The 15,923-nt window shown below is 37.5% G+C and overlaps 1 pseudogene; it reads right to left on the reverse strand.

The window, feature by feature from the left end:
* Positions 1–9,581: 9,581 nt before the first annotated feature.
* Positions 9,582–10,049, reverse strand: LOC129400072 (60S ribosomal protein L19-like; annotated as a pseudogene).
* Positions 10,050–15,923: the final 5,874 nt, after the last annotated feature.

Below are 15,923 nucleotides of genomic sequence, written 5' to 3' on the forward strand. Positions count from 1 at the left end.
AAGAGAAAAGCAATATAGGATTCTTAGTGCCTGATGGAATTGGGTGTACCTCAGGGGCATGGTTGTGGGAATAATTCAACAAACCTAAGTCCCCTGTATGTGGAGCAAAAACAAAGCAATGTTATCCAAAAGTAATGGGCACTGAAAAATATTTACTAGGTTAAACAGAGTCATGAAATGATTCTAAAATAACACGTAGCCTAGCATGGGCACAGAAGCCTATCGTTGCCTGTCATTTGTCAACATTGCTCTTCCTCTCTAAGAGCTTTCCACTAGTCATGTTTTATATTATGGAGGGGATTTTTTCCCATCAGTAATGTCTATACTTTTAAATTTTCTCTAATAGATATTTGGTTTTTAATAGATTTCTGATAACAGAATGATACTGTGTTGTAAATTCCACTGATGTAAAAAGCAAATGCCTGCCATTTCCCAAAAACTCAGAGCTTTGTGAAATTTCACTGTAAATTACATTGCAGAATTATAAATGACCTTTTTACTAAGCATGTGTGTGTCTGTGTGAAAATTATTCAGATAATTACATACTATTTCTGGACTTCTGGATTTGAGTATATAGCAGTATTGATACACAGCCACATGTACTTGGTTTTATAACTGTAGTTGGATGATAATCAGTACATAAAAACAACAACAAAAATGTATGTGGATTTTGTCAATTGGTGGTGATTGTCAAATGTAAGCCATTCCCCTTGAGTAAGATTCTTCTTAAATAGGAAGTTCTATGTAGAGATCATTTAACCTTAGGAATAACAAGATTTAGGATTGAATATTGGCTCCAGCATCAAAAGAAGGATGATGTAAAATGCAAATATCAAATCCTCATTGCTTACTATGGTAGAAAATATTCTAGTTCTTTAATGTGAAACATTTACTATTAAAAAATAACCCTCTGAGGGAGATACCATTTCTTTCTAAACTTATGTGTGCTTGTCTGTCTTCCAGATAAATTTAGGTTATTAAATATAGATAGAAAAGGTTAGTCAATAAGTGAAGCACTATTCAAAATAAGCCAAGTAGAAAGATGCAGCAAATGTTATTCAAATGGAAAGTTTTTATAGCCAGAAAAATGGTTGAATATAGTCTATTTGCAATGGAAAGGAAGGCATACCTCAAATACAGTTACCGTCCATAAGGAAAAGTCAGGGATTTTTTTTTCAGATTAACTCACAAGTGATGAACTTGTTCCTGACTGCTTAGTTTTAATTTTCACTTTTGTGAAAAGCAAAAACTTCAATTACTGATCAACTTTTAGCACAGAAACTGTTTTAGGACAGTTTTTTTTTAATCTTTGTTTATGTTTTTAGTATTTTCACCTGTGCTATTGCATCAGTACCCTAATTAAATATAGTCCTTCAAAATTCTCCCCATCCTACTAATGAGAGATTTTGAAAAAGCAAAGGGAAAATTACTTTAATTAATTCCTTTAAAATTCTTGATTGATTTCTACTGCACCTACTATAATGCTAGTTATTTTATGGCCTGTGGTCTACTCCCTTTCCCCCCTCGTGTTATTATAAAATTTTACATTTGTCTCCCTTTCTCCTGAAAACTCAGCAGTCTCTATGTCACAGTTACTTGATCCAGTCATCTATTCTTGGACACTTGGTTGTGTCCTGAGTTTTGCTACTATGACTAGTGTTGCAATAAACATAGCAGTATAAATAAATCTTTGAAATAGATTCTTTGGGACCTTGAGTTAAATGCCAAGAAGTGAATTTTTTTGTCATGTGAAAGTTCACTTCTTAGTTCTTTGAGACATGTTTGTATTGTTTTCTGAAAAGGCTAGGCCAGTTGAAATTCCCACCAACAGTGCTAAGTCTCTTTTTTCCATATCCACGCCAACAGATTTTTTTAGCTCTTTTTGGGTGTGTTTCACTTGTATGAGGTTACTTCTCCTTGTCATTTTGTTCTGCCTTTCCCTGATAAGTGATAGATAAATATTTTTATATACCTGTTTGCCATATCCATGCCTTTTTAAGGATGTGTTTGTTCATCTCCTCCCTTACTTTTTGATGCTTTTTAAAATTCTTTTCTTATTAAGTTTAACAGGTACTTCAGAACTTTGTATATCAACACTTTGTCAGATGAGTAGTTGCAATTATTTTCTCTTAATTTGTGGCTTGTTATTCTAGTAAATATTTCTTATACTGTGCAGAAACATCTTAACTTGTTGTGGTCAAATTGGTAATCTTTGATTCTGTTTGCAAAAGTGCTTCTAGATTCAAAGTCAAGAAGGATTCTGCCATGTTTCTCTAAATATAATTTATGAATTCAAGTCTAATACTGAGAACTTTAATCTATTTAAATTCACTTATATACACGATGTGAGATGTGTAATATACTGATTCAGTTCCAGGAATTTTTGCATGTTGCTTTACCAACCTACTTGCTGAAGAATCTTTCTTTGGTCATACTCTTTAGCTCCTTTGTCAAAAATTAATTGACCTAATAAATGAGTGTCTATCTCTGAGTTCTCATTTCTACTTCACTTATCTGAGAGTCTAATTTTACTCCAGTTCCATACTGTTTTGGTTACTAAAGCTTTATGGTAAAATTTAAACTGGGGAAAGAATAGCCTTACATCTCTTTTCTGGGATTTCTTTAGCTATTCAGGGAGTTTTATTGCTTCATATAAATATTAGATTATGGTGTATATCTCTAAAAATATCACAGGTATATTTATAGGTACTACATAAAATCTATATAATGCTTTGGGGTAGAATTGCAATTTTTATAATATGAATTCATCCAATCCATGAATAGGGATGTGTTTCCATTTCCCTATTAATTATTTGATTTCTTTTAGTAGTAATTTGCAGTTTTCTTTGTATAAATCTTCACTTCTTGCATTAATTGATTAACAGGCGTTTGACTATATGCAAAACAAAATACTATTCAACTATAAGAATAGATGAAATCATTTATCTTGCTATAAAGTGGTACTATGTTGATACTGTCTAGTGAAGTCATTCAACAGGAGAGGGATAGGTATAAAATTATCTTTTTCATATGTTGGTTGTAAAAAACATAGGTGAGAAATCACAATAGCCAACAGCAACAAAATCTGGAAACTGTTCTATAGGACTGAGTTACTCCCAGGAATATGGCAGGGAGGGGGTTGGTGGAAGAGGGTGCAGAGACAATGGTGAAGGGAAGCAGATATTCAGTAGGAGGCTGTGGTGTTGCATCTTCGAATGTATGAAACCATACCATGAATAACGTTATAAATAATGGTGCCTTGTTCAGCTCAGATAGAGAAGGGAACACCAAGTAAAATGTGGTTGGAGATCCTGCTCGGGAAGGGAGATGCGTGCTGAAAGCAGACTAGAGACTGAACACAATGGCCACTCAATACCCCTATTGCAAACCACAACACCCAATTGGAAAGAGAGAGATCATAAGGGAATACCCTGCCACAGAGGCAGGGTGGGGTGGGGGGAGATGGGATTGGGTGGGGAGGGATACTGGGTTTATTGGTGGTGGAGAATGGGCACTGGTGGAGGGATGTGTTTGTGAACATTGTATGAGGGAAAAACAAGTTCTAAAATGTGTGAATCTGTACCTGCACCTTCATGGTGATTCACTAATTAAAGAATAAAATAAAAAAATAATAACGGTGCCTTGTTAAAAACAAAGAAATAAATAAAAACTAGCCATAAAGTTTAGCCATAACCTTCTAACTTAATTCTAGCCATAATGAGTACACTTCCATTCATTTTTTCACGTCTTTAACTTTAAAAAATTGATTGAGGTGCTGTAATTTAAAATACTGTTCATGTTGGTTTCCCATGTAATTTCAAAATATGCACACCACTGGTGTATTAATTCTGAAAAGTGCAAAAACTTTTCTTTATTTTGAACTTTTGTAGTGACTGAAGCAGTTTTCTCTTCATCCTCTGTCATTTAGGTAATATCTTTCTGATATTAAAGTGTCAGACTGTCACAGTCCAGGAAAAATTTCTCAAATCTTTAGCCAAATTATATGTCTGTCTACCTTGTTTTCTCCATAGCTCTCTTGTTTACATCTGATCATAGCCCATTCATTATTAAATCCTAATTCTTTTCTGTTTTGCTTTTTATGTTAGATATATGCCTTAGAGCGTAAGGTTCTCGTCCTTATTATCATTGCATCTTCAGTGCTTCTCTGAACACAAAGCACAGATTTGTTAAATGCATAGATGTGTGAATACATAGATTCAGAACATAAAAGAAATATAAATAAAAATGCAACTGTATAAATGAGTGAACTGGGAAACAATTTTAGATAAAGAGGTCAAACAATTTCAAATATGTGCCAACTATAGAGACTTTCTGCGAGTTTACCTCTTCTCTTTTCTTTCTGAAATTCAGGACTTTCTGAGATATGGAAAAGCTGAAAAAAAATTGGCCTGAAGCATATTGTTTGGAGAGTGCAACAACTGCTCCCTGGGAGAGGCCAATAGATGCTTCCATTGCATTCTACAGAAGCGAGTAGCCTCGCGATATCTTGTAGCCCACTTCTCCCTCTGGGAGAAACTGGCAAGCTTCTGAGAGTTTCCTGCCCACATGGGACAGCCTTGCAAGCTTCCCATGGTGTATTCATATGCTAAATCCAGTAACAAGCTGGATCTCATTCCCCTGACCCTGAAGAGCCCCTACTTCGACATCATTGGGAGGGCGAGATAGCCTTCTAAGATCTCAGGCAAAGGATGAAATGAGAGGTTACTGAGCCCACCTGAGAAATCGGTGGTTAGCAGGATTTCGTGATCGTGATTGTGATTGCATTCTACTGACTCTGATTAAGTCAAGACAAAAATTTAAGAAAATTTTTGCACTGAAAAGGACTCCAGGCCTTTGATCTCACTCTGGCTAGAATAGACAACATGGTTACAGTTTTCTTGACTCCTAGTCATTTTCCTCTTATTAATGTACTTAAAAATATCACCAAATGAAGTCTCTCAGCTATTTTCTCTATTGTAACTACATTTGTTGTATGTTCCTAAAATGTTTATGGTCACTCATCATTATTCTTTAATATGTATGAATTTCTGAAAAATATGAGAATATGTTTAAGCTCCTATATCACTCTATTTCTGTTGGTCTTCAAACCAAGACCTCTTTTTGAAGTGTTGTCCAGTTCTTGCTGGTATGATTTTTCCAAACTTAAGTTTTTTATCTCAGTAAAGTTCCTTTTTTTCTGTTCAGTTGTTTTAGTGTGTTTTAGATGACATAAAACATCAAAGGATGGAAAAAGGACCTAAGTAGATATTGGAGGTAAAGTCATATGGAAGGAATTAGCAGAGATTTTGAGCTTTGCAGTAAGACTAAGCAAGCTGTTAGAGACTTGGAAATCACTGAACAAAGAGAAGAGTGGGGGAAAGGAAGGTTATATCATGCAGTGATTTGTAGGCCAAAATTTGAATTTTTATTTTATTCTGAGTGCACTACTAAGAAATAGAGGGTTTTAAGCAAAAAATGCCTGTACAGGACTAAATATGTATTTCTTGAATATGCATCATAAGAAGGCACATTAAAAAATCTATTCTGACATTTCTATGTAAAGTCTTTTAAACAAATGTCCAAAAAGAACAAAATTATAAATTGACAAATGATTTTACAGTTAAGAAATTTAATGCAAGGTAGTTGAATTATCTTAATTATCTTATTGAAAGAAATACAACAAATGTTGGCTAATACCCTTTGACTTCCTGTCAACTTTATTTTGTATGAATCTCTTTATTATCTCTGAATTTGTTATACTACATTGTATATTAAAGCTATTAAATTGTATTGTAGATATGAAAGTACTCTTGATATCATCAAACTTTCTCACATTTTAAAGATCTATTTGTTTGCTTTGGTATTTTCAAATTAGTCCAAAGATTCCCTAACTTATTTGGCCTAACTTCCCTTTACAGGGAAAAAATAAAGTCACTTAGGGGGCAGTGAAATAGGATAGTGGGTAAGGCATTTGCTTTGAATGAGACTGACCCAGATTTGATCCCCAAAACCCATATATTTCCCTAAGCATTGCCAGAAATGACTACTGAGCATTGTCACTGAACACTTTCCTGGAATTATATCTTCTTTAAGTGAATAGAAAGTTTTTCTTTGCCTGTCCAGTTGCAGTTGTTTTAATTTGTGTTTGGAGAGCCCACAAAAGGTGATGGTCAGAGTACATGTTTGGCTCTTTGCCCAGGGATAATTCCTGGTAAGACCTGGGGGACAGTATGGTGTGTTAGGGATTAAACCTGAGCTGCTGTATAAAAGCAAAAGCCCCATCCACTATACTATTACTCAGACAATGCTTCTGTTATTGTTGAGCTTTATAAGTGCTTTATAATCTTATAATATTTAAAGGATATAAGCCCTTTCTTTGATATAATGTGTACAAATATTTGCTCTCATTCAGTAGGGTGTCTACTTGTTGTAACTCTAGTGAGTTTCTAAGTGAGCCAAGGATCTCTGATTAAAACAGAATCTATGAAATAAATTGAGGAAAACATGGAGAGAACTTTACAGGAAATCAACTTCAGCTGTATCTTTAATGATTCAACTTACTTGGCAAAAATAACAGAAACAAAAATTAACAATAAGACCACATTAAGTTAAAACTTTTTCTTGCATGGCAAAATAAATTCAATCTAATATAATTAATATTTAACTTTAGTATCATATCCTAGGCAAATTAACTATCTCAGATGGGTAGACTCAAAGTTCCGTGAGTTTATGTTCAACCTTATTATAACTAGTACTTACTCCCTTTAATGTATTCCAGTGAGCTAAAAGAACATATTAATTAAAATTATAACATTGTAAAGGTGGAAGTGAAGAACTTCATTAATGTAGTGCTTTATGACAAAACCAACCACAGCACTGTAGCACTGTCATCCCATTGTTCATTGATTTGCTCAAGCAGGCACCAGTAACGTCTCCATTGTGAGACTTGTTGTTGTTGTTTTTGGCATATCGAATACGCCACAGGTAGCTTGCCAGGCTCTGCTGTGCACGCAGGATACTCTCTGTAGCTTGCCAGGATCTCCGAGAGGGACAGAGGAATCGAAACCTGGGTCAGCCGTGTGCAAGGCAAATGCCCTACCCACTGTGCTATTGCTCCACAATCACTATATATTTATTTCATTAATCTTTTCATTCAGTAAAGATTTTATTTAAAATATTAGAAATCAGAGTAAAAGAGATAAGAGCCAACCAAGAGAAAGGGTCTATTAAGTAGGATCTCTATCATTACATTTTTAAGTCATTGAAATAGAATATTTTACCATTGTGAAACAGTATGCTATTTCCAGACAAATAGTGCTTCTAGAGAAGGTAAATTAAACTTTTGAGTTACTACGTTCTGGATAGTGTCCTCCAATTGATTTGAACACTCTATCTCCATCATCACTAGTGTAAACATTCTCAAAAAGAAATGCATTCAGACAGTCCTGGAGGCAAACTTTTCTGACATTTACCTTGAAACATATCTAAATGTTGAATAAATATAACTCTAACTGAAACGGGTAAAGAATTTCAACAAACTCACTGTGGTATTTTATTGATGAAAAGGATAGCAATTTTCAATACCTGGCATATGATGTCCTAAGCACCACCAGTATTAATCCCTGAGCATACTCATGGTAGCAAAAAATAAATATAAAATAAAAATAAACCTTACCAAACTACTAGGTGATGAGTGTTAGCATTTTTCATAGAAGCACAGTGATGAATTGATCAGAGTAGCCAACTGGGAATAAAACACGATGAACAGATGGTGTCCCAAAATGGTACTCTTACAACACAGCCAGAAAACATATATATGTTCATCAGCTTATCACAGAGAGGTTTGATCAATTCAGGCACCTGTATTTTGGTAGATGAATGTCCTAAAGCCCTCGGTGTTGTCCAATAGGGATCTAGCTACCACAGAGATAATGTAAAAACTTCAGAGCCACTGCAGAGCAAATTGCAGACTTATTTGGGGCAAGGTCAAGATGTTGGGGTATTTATTTATACAAGATCGCTCTGAGCTCCCCAACTAAGAATTAAAAGACATCAAGGCTGCCAGAGACTGGACTCTGAACCCCAACAGCTGCCAAAACATCAGCTATAGAGTAAGCACTGTGGCTTAGCCAGCCAAAGAGAATTAATATAATTTATGCAGGAAAGGAACTGAACTTTGGATATGCAACTCCCTAGTCACCAGAAAGGATTCTTCAAAAGGACAGACCATTCATGTTATGCCCAAGGTAGGGTACTTAAATTAGATAAATATCTGAGTGATTTTTAGTAAACGTAGTCAACTAGTCAGAATCCTCTCCCCATTGATCAGTCTCGGTAGTTGCCAGAGCCTTTGGTTACAAAACCTTCACTGTGGCATCACCTGGAAAAGGAGAGATAGTGGAAGGCTGACTTCCTTCCTCTTATTGTGGGAATTCAAGTATGAGTCTCCATAGTAAACTGAAGGAAAACGGGGAGATGCATTTAACTGAACATTAAAACAAAACAAAGCATCTATTACAAAAAAAAGGAAATGCAGAAGCAACATGAGTTCTTTAATAGCTTCAGATTATTAAATATTTTTCCAAAGCAAAACTATAAAAGATGAATTGAAAACCGCATAAAAAGCATTTTAAAAGAAGTACAGTCTTGCTGAAAAAAGGAAGGTAAATTTCCTGTAATGACTCAAACAGAATAGCGGAAAGAATTAGGATTCAGAAAAAATGAAAAACTTTGAAAGCAATCAGGATCCATTAGAAGGATAATGGATAATAGGTATGTCAGTAGGTGAAGAGATAGAAATTACTTAACAAAATGTTGATTGAAATGAATATGTCAGAATTTGCTAAACCTCGGGGGGAAAATAAGGAATATAAATTCAGGAAGCTGAGAGTCACTAAATTTTTTTTCTTTTTTGGGTCACACCTGGTGATGCACAGGGGTCACTCCTGGCTCTGCACTCAGGAATTACTCCTGGCAGTGCTCAGGGGACCATATGGGATGCTGGGAATCAAACCCAGGTCGGCCACGTGAAAGGCAGACACCCTACCCACTGTGCTATCTCTCCAGCCCCCAGTCACTACAATTTTTTAAAGAGAAAAAATAAACAGCATTCTCATAATTATCAAAAGCCAAGGACTACCTATGCCGACCAGGCTTTTCTTTCTCTTTGGTTAGAACTATGGTTTTCTTATTATTTTAATTTTTGTTGTTATTATATTATACAGTTTAATAGTTTTGTTGTATTTTCCAAGTTTGCTTTCAACATTTATATTTCACATCTGAGTGAAACCATTCAGTAACTGTCTTTTGCTGTTTGACTTATTTTTCATAATACAATGATCTCAATTTCCACCTATATTGTTTGAAATGTACTTCTATCTATTTTAGAAACTGAGTAGTATAAAGTGAATATATAGGCACTGAATCTTTTTTAATGGGACACATCCCATTTTTCTGTTACTGGCTTTATTTATTTACTTATTCATTAATTTTTTGCAGACAAAGTCTTCATTAATTCAACAACCAATAACAATGAAGACCCTCTGTACAGACAGGAAAGGTTGTCTTCCTCCTTGAACTGTTCACTTCTTGGTCTCTTCCCCTTTGAACAGAGCCTTAATGATTTTCTCCCTCTCCGCCTGGAACCGTTCCTCATGGTACTTGTGTGGCCCTTGGTCTTAGACCTGTGGGTTTCAGCCCAATTAGTCAGGAGTCTCTTGCTGGCCTGTCTGTGTTCAGCTTGTGGATATGTTACATGAGGATTGTCTTATTTTTAGACACTTTTCCCTTGGCTTTGAGGTACAAGCTGTACCTTTGCGCTTACTTGTGCCCATATGCTGTTCCTTGCAGTGCACCGAAGTATTTTTCCGGCACCGAGCCCAGGAATGGACAGTCACAGGCATCCGGATCATCAGCCCATCTCTGATCAACTCCGGGATCTATTGATGCGAGTCAGCAGTGGCGGTTTTATTGGTCTCGTTGGGGTCCAGCCAGACCTTGCAGCAGCACAGCATGCAGGTGAGCCGCTTCTGGATCCTGAGCATGCTCATGCGGCCGTTACTGGATTTAAATGCCTTCAGTTTTGCTTGTTTGTTTGTTTTATGATGACTATTTGTTTTAATATATATATATATGTATATTTAGGGGGCTGTAGCTATAGTAAGGTAAGTGAATTTCTTGCTTATACACAGCTTGCTTCTGTCTGATCCCCAAGACTCTATATGGTCCCCAAAGCTCTGGCAGGAGTGAACTCTACACGTAGAGCCCAGAGTAAACTCTGGGTCCTGTCTGGTGAGATCCAATCCCTTACCACAAATATGATATGGAAATTTTAAATGCATGATATAAATTCTAGCTTTTTAAAATTACAATTGATTATGAAGTTTTGAAAGCACACTTACAAATAAATGTATTTTTAAAATACTAGATGCTTGGTTCGCATCTAAAACGTATCTAGATATATTTCATATATCTAGAGCTTTGTGTCAAAGTTTGGAATGAATCCAGATACACATAACAACAGTATTTTCCCACTATTCCTGTTTCATGCAGAGTGCACAGGGCAGTGTTTAGTATATTTCATTTGATGAAGTATTGGCTAAGAAATGTATGAATTGGGTATCTGGCAGACAATCATGTATGTGATATGGGTGAACTTTTGAATAAAATTACTTTTTGGTGTTTAAATGGATATATCTAAGTCCAACTACTCCAGTATGGCATATAACATAGATACAAGTTCTCCCTTTTGCCCTGGTTTATCACAAATCTAGAATTTACCTGATAAATCTAGAAGTAGTTTATGAATGTTCCATCTATAAATCTATCTGAACTGTAGCTAGATGTGCTAACTGGTAATAATTCCCATCAATAGTAAGGTCACAAAATTTTGTAATCACTTATATCTACTAATGTTTTACATCTGGCTGCTTCTCTAAAACTTTGAGTATTTGATAATTATTAAGTTATAATAGATATTTACGTGATAATTGAATAAATTATCCTTTATACTTATTTTGACTCATATTTTGAACAACTTTTCCCTCAAAAGGCAGGACATTTTTGCTCTTTAGGGCAAATTGTAGATATAGTAGCAGCTGCAAGGATTCAATTTGAATGTCCTATATTTGTGACCAGATGCTCATTTAAAATGTGAGTTATCTGGGTTAGAGCAGGCAGGGTGTTTGCCTTGCATATGGCCGACCCGGGTTCGATTCCCAGCATCCCATATGGTTTCCTAAACACTGCCAGGAGTAATTCCTGAGTGCAGAGCCAGGAGTAATCCCTGTGCCTCTATGGGTGTGACCCAAAATGCCAAAAAAATAATTTAAAAATTGTTGGATATCATTGGTTTGTCCTTTCCCCCTTGCCACTAGGAGCTTAGGTTTATCAGTCACACCCATCAAAGTGCTCCCGAGTCACTCCCATTCCTTTGTTTATCTGTAACCATTTTTACCAGTTTATCTGCTCTTCCTCTAATCAAACTCTGTTTATTGGTAAGGTCAGAACTTTCTAGGACACTGAATATTATAACATTGCCTTTCTCTCCTCTTTATGCCTTTTGAATAATTTACTTTAAAGCTATGTCTTTTTTGTATAGACACAAGAAGACAATATTATGTTTTTATAACTTAAGACTTAATTGGCCTCGATATTCCCTCCTGGGCATCTGCTTTCTCCACTTAAGCCTCAGTTGCCCTCAGTTCGTAGCACCCCAAAGTAGGGTCCCCGACGTGGGACAGGAAGGATCCAGGGCAAGCGGTGAGTTATGTGCTACCCTGGCATCGAGATGGGCCTGGCCAAAGTGCCTAATTCTTAACTATAAGTTAAGAGCTTGATCATAGACAAATGCTGTTATGATCCAATAGTAATTATGAGACTGGGACCCTGCCAGGGATAGGAAAGACTGATCTGGCCTGAGCACTGTAGTCTGAGATTGAGATGGCCCCAGGAGAGCAATTCTATAAGCTTTAATGCATATCTTATTGTGTCCATACAAAATAATTAATATTATGAATTCTTATATGTTTGCTGGCTGAGGAGAAGAGAAACACATTCATGGGACTCAGCCCTTGGGTGGATCCTCCTGCTGAAAGAGAATTAAGTCCTAGGAGAAGCATCCCCTGAGGGAAAAGAACCTTACCCTATTGCTGACCACACCTATGTGTATGCCCCAACCCCCTCATGCGGTGGAGATTTAACTAGGCTGTAAGAGTGGGTTGGGGGCCAGATCCACGGGGGCCAGATCCATGGAGCCAGATCCACGGGGGCCAGATCCACGGGGGCCAGATCCACAGATCGAGAGAGAGACCGAGAGCCGGGAGAGAGGCAGAGAGAGAGAATGAAGTAGGATGGTGGAGAAAGAAGCAGGAGAATCAGAGGAGAATGGAGATGGACATGAAATAAACCGACCAAGCAACCAGTTTGGCCTTCTTCCTTCCTTCGCCTGCCTCGCCGCCTGCGCGTCCTTTCTTTTTATTTTTGTGTTTTACACAAAAAATAATAATAAAATGTGAGTCATCCGAAAATACGATGAGGAATGTCCAATATTCAGGAAATGGCTGAGACTACTACAGCTTCACATGAGATATTTTCTGGTCCTTAACCAAAGCAGTAAGAGAATCTTACCCATAATAAACCAGATAAAATAAACACTTGGAATGTATTCTGTAATTTAAATGAAAAATTCAGGAATATATCTTTTACAAATAATGAAGTTTGTAGTTTTAATGCAATTATTTTAGTGAATGTTTATTGTATGGATACACTCTGATCAATTTTGATTAAGTATCTCATTTCACTGTTATGTTTTTGAGAAAATATATTAGGCAGTTTAGACATAATCTCACCTTCTTCTAACAACTCTAGATTCTGATGCTTCGTTAGAACTGTGTTTCCTGAAGCTCAGTTATCTAAAGTAAAATTTTCACAGGATCATATGGTGATACTTCCACACAAAATTAGGAAGCAATCCAAGGTTCAGAAAAAGGTCATCAACTTCACTTAGTCACCAAGCACAAAGGTATTCACTCAACCTCCATTTGAAATTCTTTCTGCTGAAAATGTTCTAAAACATAAATCCCAAACAATTTTAATCTAGACTTTATATATATATTCTTAATGGTATTTGTCTAAATATTTGATATTTGTAAAAAAATGGAAGAAGAAGGCATTTTTCTTTTTTTCTCCCCTTATCTTGTTTTCTGCTTGTCTCTGAGTCATAGAAAGCAACCGGTGTTGGCACGGATGTGGGGAGAAAGGGACTCTCACTGCTGGTGGGAATGCTGACTGGTTCAGCCCTTTAGGAAAACAATATGTGTTAGGGCTCAACTGAGCTATCAAGGTGAGCCCATGTAGACTATACCATACAATGGGCAGAACATAGGGACTGTGTCCTGACTGGCTTGGATGAAACTGAACATTTTTCCCCTTCAAACTGCCTTCAGAAAATAATCTCAGTATATTGAAAGGGGCAGTTTTCCTTTTCTCACAGAAGCCTGGCTTGTCTTTGACATGTAGAAATCAGGTGCTAGCCAGGCCTGATCTTTGACATTGTAGATCCCTGGGCCCTGGCCCAGCCTCGTGTTTGGGATGTAGATTTCAGGTGCTGGTCCAGCCTTGTCTTTGGGATTAAATCCAAGTGCTTGTCACCCAAGAAAGGTTTTGGTTTTGGTTTTGGTATTGTAAATTCTTTCTTGAGGCCAAAATTACTGGCCTGCAGATGCAAGGAAACAATATATGTTTTGCGGCCTCAGTGTTCTCTCTGTAACTTCTTTTGATGACTGATGACATCACTGCATTGTGCCCTTTAGAGGTATCACGATCAATAAAAGGAGATTTCGGGGCTCTCTACCTTTGTCACAGAGTCTGAGAGAACCTGGACCCTATATGACACAAATTAATTTCCCGTTCCTTGTCTAAGCACCTCTGACTGAACTAACGTTCACACAACAAATATGGACGATTCTTAAAAAATTAGAAATTGAGATCCCATTTGACCTAGCAATACCACTCCTGGGAATATATCGCCAAGAGGCAAAAAGGTATAGTAGAAATGACATCTGCATTTGTATATTCATTGCAGCACTGTTTACAATAGCCATAATCTGGAAAAAATGGAGTGTTCCAAAACAGATGACTGGTGAAAGAAACTTTGCTACTGGGAGCCGCTGAGCGTGAATCGGACCCTCTGCACCTAAAGACTTTGATTCCAGAGATCTAACACATTCGGGCATCCAGCGCAGCATCCGATAGCAATGCACTGGGACTGCGAACTGGGCTACAACTCTGTACTGCCAGGGGGTGGATTTTTTTTCCTCCCCACTCTGTCTTCCTGCACGGTAAGCGGCGGGCTGGCGGCACCCACATGGCAGGCGCCATCTTCTATGACTCCAAACCCAGAGGTATTCGGTTTTTACTTTTGGGGCTCCCAGGAACTCATGGGAAGGGGGCGTAACCGGCATGCCCTCGGCCCAGATAAATCCGGAGCCACTGAGCATGAATCGGACCCTCTGCGCCTAAAGACTTTGATTCCAGAGACTTCTTACAGCAATGCACTGGGACTGTGAGCTGGGCTATGTAATTTCTGGCAGAATTTTCCCTGGACTTTATACAGAAATCCAAAACATTTATAATTGTTAGCAATGTGAAACGGTTCCTTTTGAAAAGGTCTGACTTGGGGGGGAAACTCCAAATAATAACAGTAAGTTTTTGTTGAAATATTGAAGGTTATTAATGTAGCAGCCACCTCTCTGGACTGTGAACTAAGCAAAAGCCCCACGCTGGCTGACGCGGCGTGGCGTACACCATACTATGAGGCGCGGGATGGGGGGTGAGGGGGAAAAAGAAAAAAAAAGGGGGGGTAAAGGAAAAAGGAAAAAAAAAAAGAGAGAGTTATGTACTTGTAGCAGCGGGGCTACATATCTCTTCATTTCCAGCAATGAAAAACTAATTATCAAAGGTAGTAGGTCTGTCTCTCTTGGGTGGAAACTCCAACAACTATAGTGAGTTTTGTGTTGAATTATGGAATGTAATCAAGGTAAAGAAAAAATGAAGTGAAATTCATTAGTTATACAGTATGGGGTAGGGGGTGGGGGCGGGGGGTATACTGGGGGTTTTGGTGGTGGAACATGGGCACTGGTGAAGGGATGGGTGTTTGAATATTGTATAACTGACATATAAACCTGAGAACTTTGTAACTTTCCACATGGTGATTTAATAAAAAGTTAAAAAAAAAAGAAACTTTGCTACATCCACACAATGGAATACTATGCAGCTGTTAGAAAAGATGAAGTCATGAAATTGCACATAAGTGGATCAACATGGAAAGTATCATGTCAAGTGAAATGAGTCAGAAAGAGAGAAACAGACATGGAATGATCACACTCATCTGTGGAATATAAAGTAACAGAATGAGAGACTAACACCCAAGAGTAGTAGAGATAAGGACCAGGAGGTCTGCCCCACAGCTTGGAAACTTGCTTCACATGCTGGGGGAAAAGGCAGCTGAGATAGAGAAGGGAACACCAAGTTGAGGATGTTGGGAGGACTCATTTGGGTTGAAAGATGTGTGCTGAAAGTATACTATAGAGGGAACATGATGGCCACTCAATACCTCTATTGCAAACTACAACACCCAAAAGGAGAGAGAATAAAAGGGAATGCCCTGCCGCAGAGGCAGGGTGGGGTGATGGGGGTTGGGGTGGTGGTGGTGGGAGGGATACTGGGAACATTGTTGGAGGAGAATGGGCACTGGTGGAGGGATGTAAATGATCACTATATGACTGAAATGCAAACATGAAAGTTCATAAGTTTTTAATTGTACCTCATGGTGATTCACTAATAAAAAGTTTTTTAAAAAGGTTTTAAATGGGAAGCCCCTGCCTGGCACCTTTCCGCCGCCGCCGTCGGATCCTGACCAATCT

This window comes from Sorex araneus, chromosome X, assembly GCF_027595985.1.
Source record: "Sorex araneus isolate mSorAra2 chromosome X, mSorAra2.pri, whole genome shotgun sequence".
NCBI classification, from domain to species: Eukaryota; Metazoa; Chordata; class Mammalia; order Eulipotyphla; family Soricidae; genus Sorex; species Sorex araneus.